This window comes from Salvelinus namaycush, chromosome 20, assembly GCF_016432855.1.
Source record: "Salvelinus namaycush isolate Seneca chromosome 20, SaNama_1.0, whole genome shotgun sequence".
NCBI lineage: Eukaryota > Metazoa > Chordata > Actinopteri > Salmoniformes > Salmonidae > Salvelinus > Salvelinus namaycush.
Window position 1 is genome coordinate 27,334,724 of NC_052326.1, and position 15,415 is coordinate 27,350,138.

The 15,415-nt window shown below is 46.9% G+C and overlaps 1 pseudogene; it reads right to left on the reverse strand.

Moving 5' to 3' along the window:
- LOC120064738 overlaps positions 1-15,415 on the reverse strand; it is a 33,081-nt pseudogene that overhangs the window by 8,964 nt on the left and 8,702 nt on the right.

The window sequence follows — 15,415 nt, forward strand, 5'->3', positions numbered from 1 at the left end:
GATGCTGACTTCCATAAAGCAAATATCTGATCGACTTCCCCCGGCAACCGCTACCGCTCCTGTACCTCAGATTCAAGTGCCCGTGGCAGTTAACCCCCTGGCTGAACCTCGTCTTCCGCCTCCCCAACGGTTCTCAGGTGATCCGAGTGCTTGTAAGGGGTTTTTCACCCAATGTTCTCTCTCCTTTGAGCTGCAACGCTCGTCGTTTCCCACCGACCGGTCCAAGATCGCATATCATCACCCTGCTGTCGGAAAAAGCCCTGGCCTGGGCTACTGCTGTGTGGGATGCCCAAAGTCCCTGCTGTGCCAGCTACTCTGCCTTTGCCCCTGCTGTGCCAGCTACCCAGCTACTCTGCCTTTGCTGAGGAATTCAAGTGAGTTTTTCAAGGTCCTACCAGCGGCCCTGACTCAGCCAAACAGCTCATGACTCTCCGCCAAGGTCGGTGCAGCGTGACGGACTATGCCATCCAGTTCCGCACGGTGGCAGCAGCGAGTGGCTGGAACGACGAGGCGCTCACAGTGTGCTTTCTGAAAGGTCTTTCCGACACCATCCAAGATGAACTGGCCACTCGGGAACCACCGGACAACCTCGAGTCCCTGATCAAGTTGGCCTCGCGCATAGCCCAGCGTCTGAGAGAGAGAGAGAACTCAACCATAGACCTCTCGCCCTAGCTCCTATCGGTCCCAGCTCCGAGTCCCCACCTTTATCCTCGCTGGCTCCACCGGAACCCATGCAGATTGGACGCATCTCCCAGGCTGAGAGACCGCCGGATGAGGGAGCGATGCTATCTATATTGCGGCAAACCGGGCCATTTCCGCTCCACGTGTCCCGGGCTCCAGGGAAACGCACTGTCCCATGCAGGCCTGGGGGAACTGTAACGGGAAACATAACCTCCTCCCATCCGTCCAACTCCCGCCTGCTCATTCCAGTCACCCTTCCCTGGGACAACCACGAGCTTCCCCTTCAAGCCTTGGTAGACTCTGGAACCGCAAGAAACTTCATGGATGGTATTTGGGCGAAGGAGAATGGCGTCCCCTCTGAACCTCTAAGGGACCCCATGAGGGTTACTACGTTGGATGGAAGCCCTCTGGGATCTGGACTTGTCACTCGCGTCACTACCCCCTTGCGACTTTCAGTTTCCCAACATCAGGAAGTGATGAACTTTCATCTGATCCCCTGTTCCGAGTTCCCTCTCGTACTTGGCTACCCCTGGCTTCACAGCCATAACCCTCACATCGACTGGTCTGTGGGCACTGTCAAGCAGTGGGGTCCTACGTGCCACGCCACTTGTATCTTCCCGAGTTCTCCTCCCGAGTCTCTAGAATCCATCGACCTGTCCCGAGTTCCAGAGTGTTACCATGACCTCAAACCGGTATTTAGCAAACAGAGCGCCACCATGCTACCACCCCATAGACCTTACGATAGCCCCATCGACCTGTTTCCGGGCACCTGCCCCCCCAGGGGTCGAATCTTTTCCCTATCTCCTCCCGAACGAGCTGCTAAGGATACCTACATCAAGGACGCTCTGGCAGCAGGCCTCATCCGTCCGTTCACCTCGCCCGCGGGAGCAGGGTTTTTCTTTCTGGCCAAAAAAGACGTTGGACGGCTTGCATCGACTACCGGGGACTCAATGCCATAACCGCTACCCGCTACCCCTTATGGCCACAGCATTTGAGCTGCTCCAGGAAGCAGCTGTCTTCACTAAGCTTGACCTGCGGAACGCATACCATCTTGTGCGGGTCAGACACGGTGACGAGTGGAAGACCGCTTTCAACACGCCTACTGGTCACGACGAATACTTGGTGATGCCCTTCGGCCTGACCAACGCCGCGGCTGTGTTCCAGGCGCTCATAAACGATGTGCTTAGGGATATGCTTAACATCTTCGTGTTCGTTTACTTGGATGACATCCTCATCTTTTCGAACTCCCTTCAAGAACACACAAAGCATGTCAGACAAGTACTCAAACGCCTCCTAGACAGCCATTTGTACGTTAAGCCGGAAAAAAGTGAATTCCATTCCTCCCGAGTACAATTCCTGGGATTTGTAGTGGAACTCGGTCGAGTCCAAATGGACTCCAGGAAGGTAGGGGGGGTAGCGGTTTGGCCCACCCACAAGTCCGTTAAGGAAGTTTAGCGTTTCCTGGGCTTCACAAACTTTTACCGCAAGTTCATCAAGAACTTCAGCTTGGTCGCAGCCCCTCTCTCAGCTTTAACCAAGGGTGGCAACGCAAGGTTTCTGTGGGGAAAAGAAGCTGAGACGGCCTTCCAAGGACTCAAGCAGCGCATCCTCTCTGCTCCCATCCTGACACTACCGACTGCGGATGAACCTTTTGTGGTGGAGGTAGACGCATCAGAGGTTGGTGTTGGAGCTGTCCTGTCTCAGAGGGGTGAAGACAAGAAGCTCCATCCTTGCGCCTTCTTCTCACACCGGCTTACCCCGGCCGAGAGGAACTACGATGTGGGGGATTGTGAACTCCTAGCAGTTAAGATGGCATTGAAGGAATGGAGACACTGGCTCGAGGGGGCTTCTCAACCGTTTCAAGTGCTTACGGACCACAAAAATCTGGAGTATATCCAGCAGGCGAAGCGGTTGAACTCCAGACAAGCTCGATGGTCTCTTTTCTTCAATCGATTCCAGTTTATCCTCACCTATCGGCCCGGGTCGAAGAATCTCAAACCGGACGCCTTGTCCCGAGTCTACGCTCCTGCCATTCGAGAAGATACTGACATGCCTGTCCTTCCTGCCGCTAAGATTGTGGCCCCGATCTCGTGGCAAGTTGAGGATACCGTGAGACGAGCTCAAGCTATCGAACCGGGTCCGAAAGGAGGTCCTGCCAATCGGTTGTTTGTCCCCAAGGCAGCGAGGATCCAGGTCCTTCTGTGGGGGCACTCCTCTCACCTCACCTGTCACCCGGGCGTAGGTCGCACCTTGGAGTTCATCCAGCGAAAGTTCTGGTGGCCCACCATAAAAGAAGATGTTGCCACTTTCGTCAAGGCCTGTCCCGTGTGCTGCCAGGGCAAATCTTCTCACCTCCGCCTTCAAGGACTCCTTCACCCTTTATCTATTCCCCACCGACCCTGGTCCCATATCTCGTTGGACTTCATTACTGGCCTTCCTCCGTCCCATGGTAATACTACTATCCTTGTCATCATCGACAGGTTTTCTAAGGCGGCCAGGTTCGTCCTCTTGACTAAGTTACCTTCTGCCAAGGAAACGGCTGAGTTGGTAATTAACCATGTGTTCCGAGTCTTCGGCATTCCTCAAGATATGGTTTCCGACAGAGGTCCCCAGTTCGCCTCAAGGTTTTGGAAGGCCTTCTGCCAACTCATAGGGGCCACTGCCAGTCTATCTTCAGGGTACAGCCCGGAGTCCAACGGCCAAACCGAGAGGGTGAATCAAGAGCTGGAAACCGCCCTCAGATGTATGGCCTCCAACAAACCGTCCACATGGTCGTCCTTCATTGTTTGGGCCGAGTACGCGCACAACACCTTGCGCTCCTCCTCCACTGGTATGTCCCCGCACGAGAGTCAGTTTGACTATGCCCCTCCATTGTTCCCGGACCAGGAGGCAGAAGTCGGAGTGCCTTCAGCCTTGAAGTTCATCAGACGCTGTCGGCTTACGTGGAGGAAGACCCGTCTTAATCTTCTGCGTTCCTCACAGCGGTACCAACGACAAGCCAACAGACATCGCCGTCCCAGGCCTACCCTGCGCCCCGGCCAGAGAGTCTGGCTCTCCACAAAAAACTTACCGCTACAGGTGGAGTCTTGCAAGCTGTCCCAGAAATACATCGGTCCCTTTAAGGTTGCCAGGAGAGTGAACCCCGTTACATATCGCCTGCACTTACCCAGATCCCTTAACATTAATCCCACGTTTCACATTTCCTTATTAAAACCTGTTGTTTTTTCTCCCCTTGTCCCGGCAGGCAGACCTCCCCCTCCGCCCCGTGTCATCGGAGGCCAGCCGGCTTATACCGTCCATCGGATACTGGATTCCCGCCGGGTGCAGCGGTCCTGGGAGTATCTGGTGGACTGGGAAGGCTACGGTCCCGAGGAGCGCTCCTGGGTTCCTGCCAAAGACATACTGGACCCTGACCTCATTCGACAGTTCAGGGCCCTCCACCCCGAGAAAGCTGGTAGGAACGTCAGGAGCCGTTCCTAGGGGGGGATTCTGTCAGGATTTGGCCAGGATTGTTCCGGTTTTGGCCACTAGATGCCCCCGTTGTGCTTTTTTGACCCTTTTTGTTTTCCCTTGTTTCCAGTTATTATTTGCACCTGTGCCTCGTTTCCCTTGAATGTATTTAAACCCTTAGTTTTCCTCAGTTCTTTGCTCTGTGTTTGAATGTTAGCACCCAGCCCTAGCGATGCTGTGAACATTTGTTGCTCCAGTTGGACTCTCTTGTGGTACTCTGTTTTTTGTTCTCGTTTATTTTTGATTATCTTTTGAGGCTTTTTCCTGCTGTACCTACCACCTTGTGGATTTACCTTTTGACTTGGAGGATTACCTTTTTCTCTTGGTATTACTTTTGACGTTGTGGATTTATATTTTTGCCTGAAGAACTTTCCTTTTTACTTTATTAAAACACCGTCTCAAGTACTGCTGTGTCTGCCTCATCTTCTGGGTTCTGCCGACCTATTAGTGGCTCAGTTTGCTAAGTGACTGTTTCTCACACCGGAGAACCGAGTTCGTAACCGGGTCCTGACAAGCTTGTTCCCATTCTCACCTTAAAGATGAGTAGCAGCTAGTCAAAGTCAATGCAGCCACTCCTTTTTTTATTTTAACTAAGCAAGTCAGTTAAGAACAAATTCTTATTTACAATGACAGCCTACCAGGGAACAGTGGGTTAACTGCATTGTTCAGGGGCAGAACGCCAGATTTGTTACCTTGTCAGCTCGGGGGATTCAATTCAGCAACCTCTCGGTTACTGGCCCAACGCTCTAACCACTAGTCTACCTGCCGCTCCTTTCCACATGGTACAGTTTAAAGTATTAATGCAGCTTCTGCTGCACTCCTTCCTTCAGAACCAGACAGAGCGCGGCCACATACTACATGAAGTCAATGAAGCCATCCTGTAGAACATGCGTGTGATGGCGCTGGAGGGGATGGCTGCCGTCTTATCGGCTCTTAACCAACCATGTTATTTTGTCTGTTTTTTCGCGTTATTCATAACTTGTTTTGTACATAATGTTGCTGCTACCGTCTCTTATGACCAAAAAGAGCTTCTGGACATCAGAACTGCGATTACTCACCTCGAATCCATGATGGCGTAGCAGTCGGATGGACGTGTGTTTGTCTTGTCCCATGTAAATAGTCGGTCTCATTTTTTTTCAGACATATTTTAATCTCACTTTCCACCTACGATCTAAATATACTTTCCGGCAACCCGTCCCACCCAATGTGGTACGGATCTGCTATTTATATACGTTATAGCTTGAACCTCCATCAGCAGCTAGCTAGCTAACTAGCTACTAGCTAGTAGTCACGGTTAGCCACGGCTAGCGGTCTTCACCTTTAGCTCGGTCACCAGCCAGCTTTAGCTCTGTCAATACCTGCCAGTCTGCACAGCGCGATATCAGACTTATTTTCTCCACCACATCACCGGATTCCTGCCGCAAACTCTGGGCCATTACACCGGATCATCGCAGCTAGCTAGCTGCAATCGAGTGGCTACCGCTGGCTAATGCCTCTGTCCCGAAGCCAGCACCAGTTAGCCTTGAGCTAGCCTCGAACTAGGCCCATCTTCCGGCTATCCGAAGAGGTATACCCGCTAATTCGTGGGCTACAATACCTCTTTTGCCAATTGGTCTGGACCCTTTATTGCCGACACGGAGCCCCGCTGATCCATCACAACTGGTCTGCCGGCGTAATCGTCTGATGTGGTTTCAACAGGCTTTTCCATTGCGTTGTCACTGAATACCCATCTGCTAGCCCCGGCCCGCTAGCTTTCTGAACGCCGTGCCTCCCGCTCGCCTAGCATAGTAGCAACTACCGAACGGCTCCTGGACTCACCTATTGCTGCTCATTGGACCCTATGATCACTCGGCTACACATGCCTCTCTCTAATGTCAATATGCCTTGTCTTCTGTTTCAGTTAGTTATTGTTTCATTTCACTGTAGAGCCCCTAGTCCAGCTCAACATGCCTTAGATAGCTCTTTCGTCACACACCGCACACATGGGGAGACCTCACCTGGCTTAGCTGGTGTCTCCAGAGATACAAGCTCTCTAATCATCACTCAATGCCTAGGTTTACCCCCACTACACTCACATCCTACCATACCCATGTCTATACATTATGCCCTGAATCTATTCTACCACGCCCAGAAATGGCGACCACCCCTCATCACTGTCAAAAGCTCCCTAAAACACTTCAGCGAGCAGGCCTTTCTAATCGACCTGGCCCGGGTATCCTGGAAGGATATTGACCTCATCCCATCAGTAGAGGATGCCTGGTTGTTCTTTAAAAGTGCTTTCCTCAACATCTTAAATAAGCATGCCCCATTCAAAAAATGTAGATCTAAGAACAGATATAGCCCTTGGTTCACTCCAGACATGACTGCCTTTGACCAGCACAAGAACATCCTGTGGCGTACTGCATTAGCTTCGATAGCCCCTGCGATATGCAACTTTTCAGGGAAGTCAGGAACCAATATACCCAGTCAGTTAGGAAAGCTAAAGCTAGCTTTTACAAACAGAAATTTGCATCCTGTAGCACTATTTCCAAAAATTTCTGGGACACTGTAAAGTCCATGGAGAATAAGAGCACATCCTCCCAGCTGCCCACTGCACTGAGGCTAGGAAATACTGTCACCACCGATGAATCTACGATAATCGAGAATTTCAATAAGCATTTTTCTACGGCTGGCCATGCTTTCCACCTGGCTACCCCTACCCCGGCCAACAGCTCTGCACCCCCCATAGCATCTACTTCAGTGTGTCAAATCAGAGGGACTGTTGTCCGGACCTCTGGCAGTCTCTATCGGGGTGCCACAGGGTTCAATTCCCGGGCCTACTCCTTTCTCTTTATATATCAATGATATCGCTCTTGCTGCTGGTGATTCTCTGATCTGCCTCTACGCAGACGACACAATTCTGTATACATCTGGCCCTTCCTTGGATACTGTGCTAACAAACCTCCAAACGAGCTTCAATGCCATACTTCTGTGGCCTCCAACTGCTCTTAAATGCTAGTAAAACTAAATGCATGCTCTTCAACCAATTGCTGCCCGCACCTGCCCGCCTAGCATCACTACTCTGGACGGTTCTGACTTAGAATTTGTGGACCAACTACAAATACCTAGGTGTCTGGTTAGACTGTAAACTCTCCTTCCAGACTCACATTAAGCATCTCCAATCCAAAATTAAATCTAGAATCGGCTTCCTATTTCACAACAAAGCCTCCTTCACTCATGCTGCCAAATATACCCTCGTAAAACTGACTATTCTACCGATCCTTGACTTCGGCAAAGTAATTTACAAAATAGCCTCCAATACTCTTCTCAGCAAATTGGATGTAGTCTATCACAGTGCCATCCATTTTGTCACCAAAGCCCCATATACTTGTCACATCTGCTCCTGCTACGCCCTCTGGTGTTCATCCGGTGTCTTCTTGACCTGCAGTTACTCCCCATGTACACTCTCTCTCTCTCCCTCTCCCTCTCTGTGTGATTGGAGACAGGTGTGCTGGAGTCAGAGCAGATCCCTACCAGCTGAAACTCGTTCCATAATCCAGACCTCTACAAATTCTCAGTCCTGACACTTCCACTTTGCCAAATTGTAATCTCGGCTCAGTCAGTTCATGAATCTAGCCATTTATTATTGCTCAAGATCATGTTACTCTGCTGTGCCTGTTTCCCTGCCTGACATCGTTTATCCTCTCATTGCAGTTTACTGCTCTGTCTCTGGCTCCTGTCTCCTGTTCCACATCTCACCACCCAACTACCTTGCTCTGGATTTTACTCACCACCACTACCTTGGATTCCCCTCAGGACCTGTTTACCCTGATTACCCTTAGGACCTGTTTACTCAGCCAACTCCAACCTCAGTCTCCACATCTGTTTTTTCTGCAACTCATCCGAGCTACCCCGGATTTGCACTCCATATCTCTCTGTGCAACAATAAATATTTTGGTTAATTTATCCCTGTTTCCTCATCTGAGGAACGCTCTTGGGTTCCCCTGTGTCGCTCCGCTTAACAATACTACCCACCACTGCGACTTGTATGCTCTCATTGGCTGGCCCTCGCTATGTATTCGTCGCCAAACCCACTGGCTCCAGGTCATCTATAAGTCTTTGCTTGGTAAAGCCCCGCCTTTTCTCAGCTCACTGGTCCCCATAGCAACACCCACCCATTGCACGCGCTCCAGCAGGTATATTTCACTGGTCATCCCCAAAGCCAACACCTCCTTTGGACACCTTTCCTTCCAGTTCTCTGCTGCCAATGACTGGAACGAATTCCAAAAATCACTAACTTTAAGCATTCATTTGTCAGAACAGCTTACCTGTAAATACCCCACCCAACTACCTCATCCCCATATTGTTATTTTTTTGCTCTTTTGCACCCAAGTATCTCTACTTGCACATCATCATCTGCACAGTGTCCAGTGTTAATGCTAAATTGTAATTATTTTGCAACTATGTTCCATTTATTGCCTTACCTCCATAACCTTACTACTTTTGCACACACTGTACGTATATTTTTCTATTGTGTTTTTGACTGTATGTTTGTTTATCCCATGTGTAACTCTGTGTTTTTGTCACACTGCTTTGCTTTATCTTGGCCAGGTCGCAGTTGTAAATTAGAACCTGTTCTCAACTAGCCTACCTGGTTAAATAAAGGTGAAATAAATAAAAAAAAATAGACGAAGAGTTTTTCTTCAATGAGTCGGACGGGAGGGATATAATACAGACACCCGACCAGGCCCAGATCCCCGTAATTGGCTGGAGGAAATAAATTTTGCGGAAAAAGATCCGGGTGCCTTGTGAGGATCAGGCGACGAGTGGCTAATCTGCCTTTGCCATCCGTCCTGGTAGCTAACGTTCAATTGCTGGAAAATAAATGGGACGAACTGAAAGCACGTATATCCTACCAACGGGACATTAAAAACTGTCTTATACGGTCTTAATGTCTTATGTTTCACAGAGTCGTGGCTAAACGACGACATTAAGAACATACAGCTGGTTATACACTCTATTGGCAGGATAGAACAGCAGCCTCTGGTAAGACACGGGGCGGGGGCCCATGCATATTTGTAAACAACAGCTGGTGCACGATATCTAAGGAAGTCTCAAAGTTTTGCTCGCCTGAGGTAGAGTATCAAATGATAAGCTGTAGACCACATTATCTACCTAGAGAGTTTTCATCTGTATTTTTCGTAGCTGTCTACATACCACAACAGACCGATACTGGCACTAAAACCGCACTCAATGAGCTATATACCGCCATAAGCAAACAGGAAAACGCTCACTCAGAGGCGACGCTCCTGGTGGCTGGGGACTTTAAATTAGGGAAACTTAAATACATTTTACCTAATTTCTATCAGCATGTTAAATGTGCAATCAGAGAAAAATTAATTCTAGACCACCTTTACTCCACACACAGAGATGCATACAAAGCTTTCCCCTTCCCACCATTTGGCAAATCTGACCATAATTATATCCTCCTGATACCTGCTTACAAACAAAAATTAAAGCAGGAAGCACCAGTGACTCGGTCTATAAATAAGTAGTCAGATGAAGCAGATGCTAAACTACAGGACTGTTTTGCTAGCACAGACTGGAATATGTTCCAGGATTCTTCTGATGGCATTGAGGAGTACACCTCATCAGTCACTGGCTTCATCAATAAGTACATTGAGGACGTCGTCCCCACAGTGACTGTACGTACATACCCCAACCAGAAGCCATGGATTACAGGCAACATTCGCACTGAGCTAAAGGGTAGAGCTTCCGCTTTCAAGGAGCGGAACTCTAAACCGGAAGCTTATAAGAAATCCCGCTATGCCCTCCGACGAACCATCAAACAGGCAAAACGTCAATACAGGACTAAGATCGAATCGTACTACACAGACTCCAACACTTGTCGGATGTGGCAGGGCTTGCAAACTATTACAGACTACAAGGGGAAGCACAGCCGAGAGCTGCCCAGTAACACGAGCCTACCAGGCGAGCTAAACAACTTCTATGCTCGCTTCAAAGCAAGTAACACTGAAACATGCATGAGAGCATCAGCTGTTCCGGACGACTGTGTGATCACGCTCTCCTCAGCCGATGTGAATAAGACTTCACTGACATTTTCAATCTCTCCCTGTCTGAGTCTGTAATACCAACATGTTTCAAGCAGACCATCATAGTCCCTGTGCCCAAGAACACTAAGGTAACCTGCCTAAATGACTACCAACCCGTAGCACTCACATCTGTAGCCAGGAAGTGCTTTGAAAGGCTGGTCATGGCTCACATCAACACCATTATCCCAGAAACCCTAGACCCACTCCAATGTGATACCACACTAACAGATCCATAGATGATGCAATCTCTATTGCACTCCACACTGCCCTTTCACACCTGGACAAAAGGAACACCTATGTGAGAATGCTATTCATTGACTACAGCTCAGCGTTCAACACCATAGTTCCCTCAAAGCTCATCACTAAGCTAAGGACCCTGGGACTAAACACCTGCCTCTGCAACTGGATCCTGGACTTCCTAACAGGCCACCCCCAGGTGGTAAGGGTAGGTAACAACACATCCGCCACGCTGATCCTCAACACGGGGGGCCCTCAGGGATGTGTGCTCAGTTCCCTCCTGTACTCCCTGTTCACTCATGACTGCACGGCCAGGCACGACTCCAACAACATCATGAAGTTTGCTGATGACACAACAGTGGTAGGTCTGATCCCCGACAGCAACGAGACTGCCTACGGGGAGGAGATCAGAGACCTGACTGTGTGGTGCAAGGACAACAACCCCTCCCTCAAAGTGATCAAGACAAAGGAGATGATTGTGGACTACAGGAAAAGGAGGCCCGAGCACGCCCCCATTCTCATTGACGGGGCTGTAGTGGAGCAGGTTGAGAGCTTCAAGTTCTTTGGCGTCCACATCACCAACAAACTAACATGGTCCAAGCACACCAAGACATTTTTGAAAAGGTCACGACCAAACCTATTCCCCCTCAGGAGACTGAAAAGATTTGGCATGGGTCCTCAGATCCTCAAAAGGTTTTACAGCTGCACCATCGAGAACATCCTGACTGGTTGCATCACTGCCTGGTATAGCAACTGCTCGGCCTCCGACCATAAGGCACTATAGAGGGTAGTGCGTACGGCCCAGTACATCACCGGGGCGAAGCTTCCTGCCATCCAGGACCTCTATACCAGGCGGTGTCAGAGGAAGGCCCTAGAAATCGTCAAAGACTCCAGCCACCCTAGTCATAGACTGTTCTCTTTGCTACAACACGTCAAGCGGTACCGGAGCGCCAAGTCTAGGTCCAAGAGGCTTCTTAACAGCTTCTACCCCCAAGCCATAAGACTCCTGAACAGCTAATCAAATGGCTACCCAGACTATTTGCATTGCCCCACCCCCCCTTCTACACTGCTACTACTCTGTTATTATCTATGCATAGTCACTTTAATAACTCTACTTACATGTACATGTTATCTCAATTACCTCGACACCGGTGACCCCGCACATTGACTCTGTACCGGTACCCCCTGTATATAGCCCCGCTATTGTTATTTACTGCTGCTCTTTAATTATTTGCTATTCTTCTCACTTACTTTTTTTTCAGGTATTTTTCTTAAAACTGCATTGTTGGTTAAGGGCATGTAAGTAAGCATTTCACTGTAAGGTCTACACCTGTTGTATTCAGCGCATGTGACAAATAAAATGTGATTTAATTTGATTTGATACCATAGCATGAATCTGTCTAAACAAACACAGTGGTTACTAATAACACCAATACAACTAACTTTACCATTACAATAGTGAAACCAACTAATCTCACATAACTGTAAACATTTACATAAACATTAGGCCTACCCCTACAACTGACATTTACATAACCTTTGCAGTTCCATTATAATGGATGTCTCAGTCCCTCTCAAAATCAGGGGTATTTCAGAATTACACAAAGGCAATTGAGTTGAGCTTTTTCATTGACCAAAAAAGGGCAGATATATCTGTGCCTTTTGGATGAAAGGCATAACTTTTTATAGATGATTCGTTAATTAACTTATTTGGGACAGGGGGGCAGTATTGAGTAGCTTGTATAAAAAGGTGCCCAGAGTAAACTGCCTGCTACTCTGCCCTAAATGCTAGAATATGCATATAATTAGTAGATTTGGATAGAAAACACTCTGAAGTTTCTAAAGCTGTTTGGATGATGTCTGTGAGTATAACAGAACTCATATGGCAGGCAAAAACCTGAGAAAAAATCCAACCATCTCTTTGCCTATCCAAGATACAGTGGAAATGGGGTCATGTTGCACTTCCTAAGGCTTCCACTAGATGTCAACAGTATTTAGAACCTTGTTTGATGCTTCTACTATAAAGGAGGGGGGAATGAGAGGGGATTGAGTCAGAGGTCTGGCAGAGTGCCACGACCTGGTCATGCGCATTCACATGAGAGGTAGCTTGCGTTCCATAGCATTTCTGAAGACAAAGGAATTCTCCGGTTGGAACATTATTGAAGATTTATGATAAAACATCCTAAAGATTGATAGTATACTTAGTTTGACATGTTTCTACAAACTGTAATATGACTTTTCGTCTGAACTTTCGCCTGGACCTGCCAGCGCGTCGTCAGTTTGGATTGTGTACTAAACGCGCGAACAAAAGGAGGTGTTTGGACATAAATTATGGACTTTATCGAACAAATCAAACATTTATTGTGGAACTGAGATTCCTGGGAGTGCATTCTGATGAAGATGATCAAAGGTAAGTGAATATTTATAATGCTATTTCTGACTTTGTTGACTGCACAATATGGTGGATATCTCTTTGGCTTGTTTGGGCTCTGAGCGCTGTACTCAGATTATTGCATGGTGTGCTTTTTCGGTAAAGTTTTTTTAAAATCTGACACAGTGTAACGCTCATCGTTGGAATGAGAAAAGATGTCGGACCAATACGCAGCGTGGTAAGTGTCCATATTCGGTTTATTAACTGAACACTAAGAAATACCAAAATAACAACGTGAAATACAAAACGAAAACGAAACAGTCCCGTATGGTAAATAACACAAACACAGGAAACAACCACCCACAAAACCCAAAGGAAAACAGGCTACCTAAATATGGCTCCCAATCAGAGACAACGACTGACTCCTGCCTCTGATTGAGAACCATACTAGGCCAAACACATAGAAACAGACAACCTAGACATACAACATAGAATGCCCACCCACATCACACCCTGACCAAACAAAAACATAGAAACATACAAAGCAAACTATGGTCAGGGCGTGACACACAGCGGTTGCATTAAGGAGAAGTTTATCTAAAGTTCCATGCATAACACATGTATTATCATCAACATTTATAATGAGTATTTCTGTAAATGGACGTGGCTCTATGGAAAATCACCAGATGTTTTGGAAGCAAAACATTACAGAACATAACGCGCCAATGTAAACTGAGATTTTTGGATATAAATATGAACTTTATCGAACAAAACATACATGTATTGTGTAACATGAAGTCCTATGAGTGTCATCTGATGAAGATCATCAAAGGTTAGTGATTCATTTTATCTCTATTTATGCTTTTTGTGACTCCTCTCTTTGGCTGGAAAAATGGCTATGTTTTTCTGTGGCTATGCACTGACCTAACATAATCGTTTGGTGTGCTTTCGTCGTAAAGCCTTTTTTGAAATCTGACACGTTGGCTGGATTCACAACAAGTGTAGCTTTAATTTGGTGTATTGCATGTGTGATTTCATGAAAGTTTAATTTTTATAGTAATTTATTTTAATTTGGCGCTCTGCATTTTCACTGGATGTTGGCCATGCGGGACGCTAGCGTCCCACCTATCCCAGAGAGGTTTTAAGAGTGAAGCTGGAATGTATCCAGTGCTTTTATAGTGATATCTTTGCAGACAATTATGTCTTCATTAACATCATAAGGTCCTGCATCAATAACAGGGTTAACACAGTGCTCAGATATGCTCTATGTATAAAGTTTAAGATGCAGACATGATGTAGGTCTACAACAAGGCACGTACAAACAACAAAGACTTCTATAATACAGATGAACGTTAATAATGTCCTCTTGTCCCATACTAAGGTGACATCAATTTGGAGTTCATTACTGTTGCATTAATTTGATTAGTGCTCACTCTCACAAACAACTTAAAGAAACCTTGCTTGATGTACAGTGTCGATCAATGCGGAACAATCTAATATTTTCAGGGATGCCGGAGAATGACAACAGCAGAGGCTGTGAGGACACAGTCCGAGACTTTATGTCAACTCAACTAAAACTGCCCACTGATGTTGTACGTAATGCCACTTTCTCCAGAGTCCATAGAATAGGTAAGGCCTCTGGAAATAGGCCACGGGCTATTATTGCATGTTTTGACAAATTTAAGCAAAAGGAAATGACGAAGAACATGGGCAGAGCTCAGAAACACTGATTTTGGAATGAATGATCACTTCCCCACCGAGATCAATGAAAGGAGAAAAATACTATATCTCATCATGAAGGAAAAGCGTTGCCTGAATCAACGAGTCTCCATGGTGATGGATAAACTTTATATCAACGGGCAATTGTATCGGGACTCTAGAGTAACTCCCTGGCTATTTTAATTTAATGTTCAAATTTGAGTTTGTGTGTTGTAGTGTATCATGACAACTTCAACTATAACGAATACATGCTCTATTGATCTACACTTGATAAGGAAAGGGTTGCATATAGCTCAGGTTAATGTATGTAGCCTTCCTAACAAAATACATGAGGTTTTTAACTTGGTGAACATAAATAATATTAATATCTTGGCCTTGACCGAAATGCATTTAGATGCATCTGTAAATGATGGGCAAATGAACATTCATGGATATAGTCTACTGAGAAGCGACAGGAATAGGACTGGTGGGGGTGTAGCACTGTACATTCAGAATCATATACCTTTTAAGAGGAGGGATGACCTTAATGTATGTCAAATAGAGGCACTATGGGCTCAAGTACATCTGCCTCACCAGGCACCCATATTGGTGGGATGTGTGTATAGACCTCCTAGCTCTAAGGTGTCCTATTTGGATGACTTATGTACTGGGTTTGACCAGGCCACAGATAGCAACAGAGATGTATTTATCTTGGGTGATTTTAATATAAATTGGAAGGATCACAATAATTCTAATAGAACAAAATGTATGAGATATGTCAAGAACTGTGGTTTGAAACAAATGGTTAATGATACTACTAGATCTT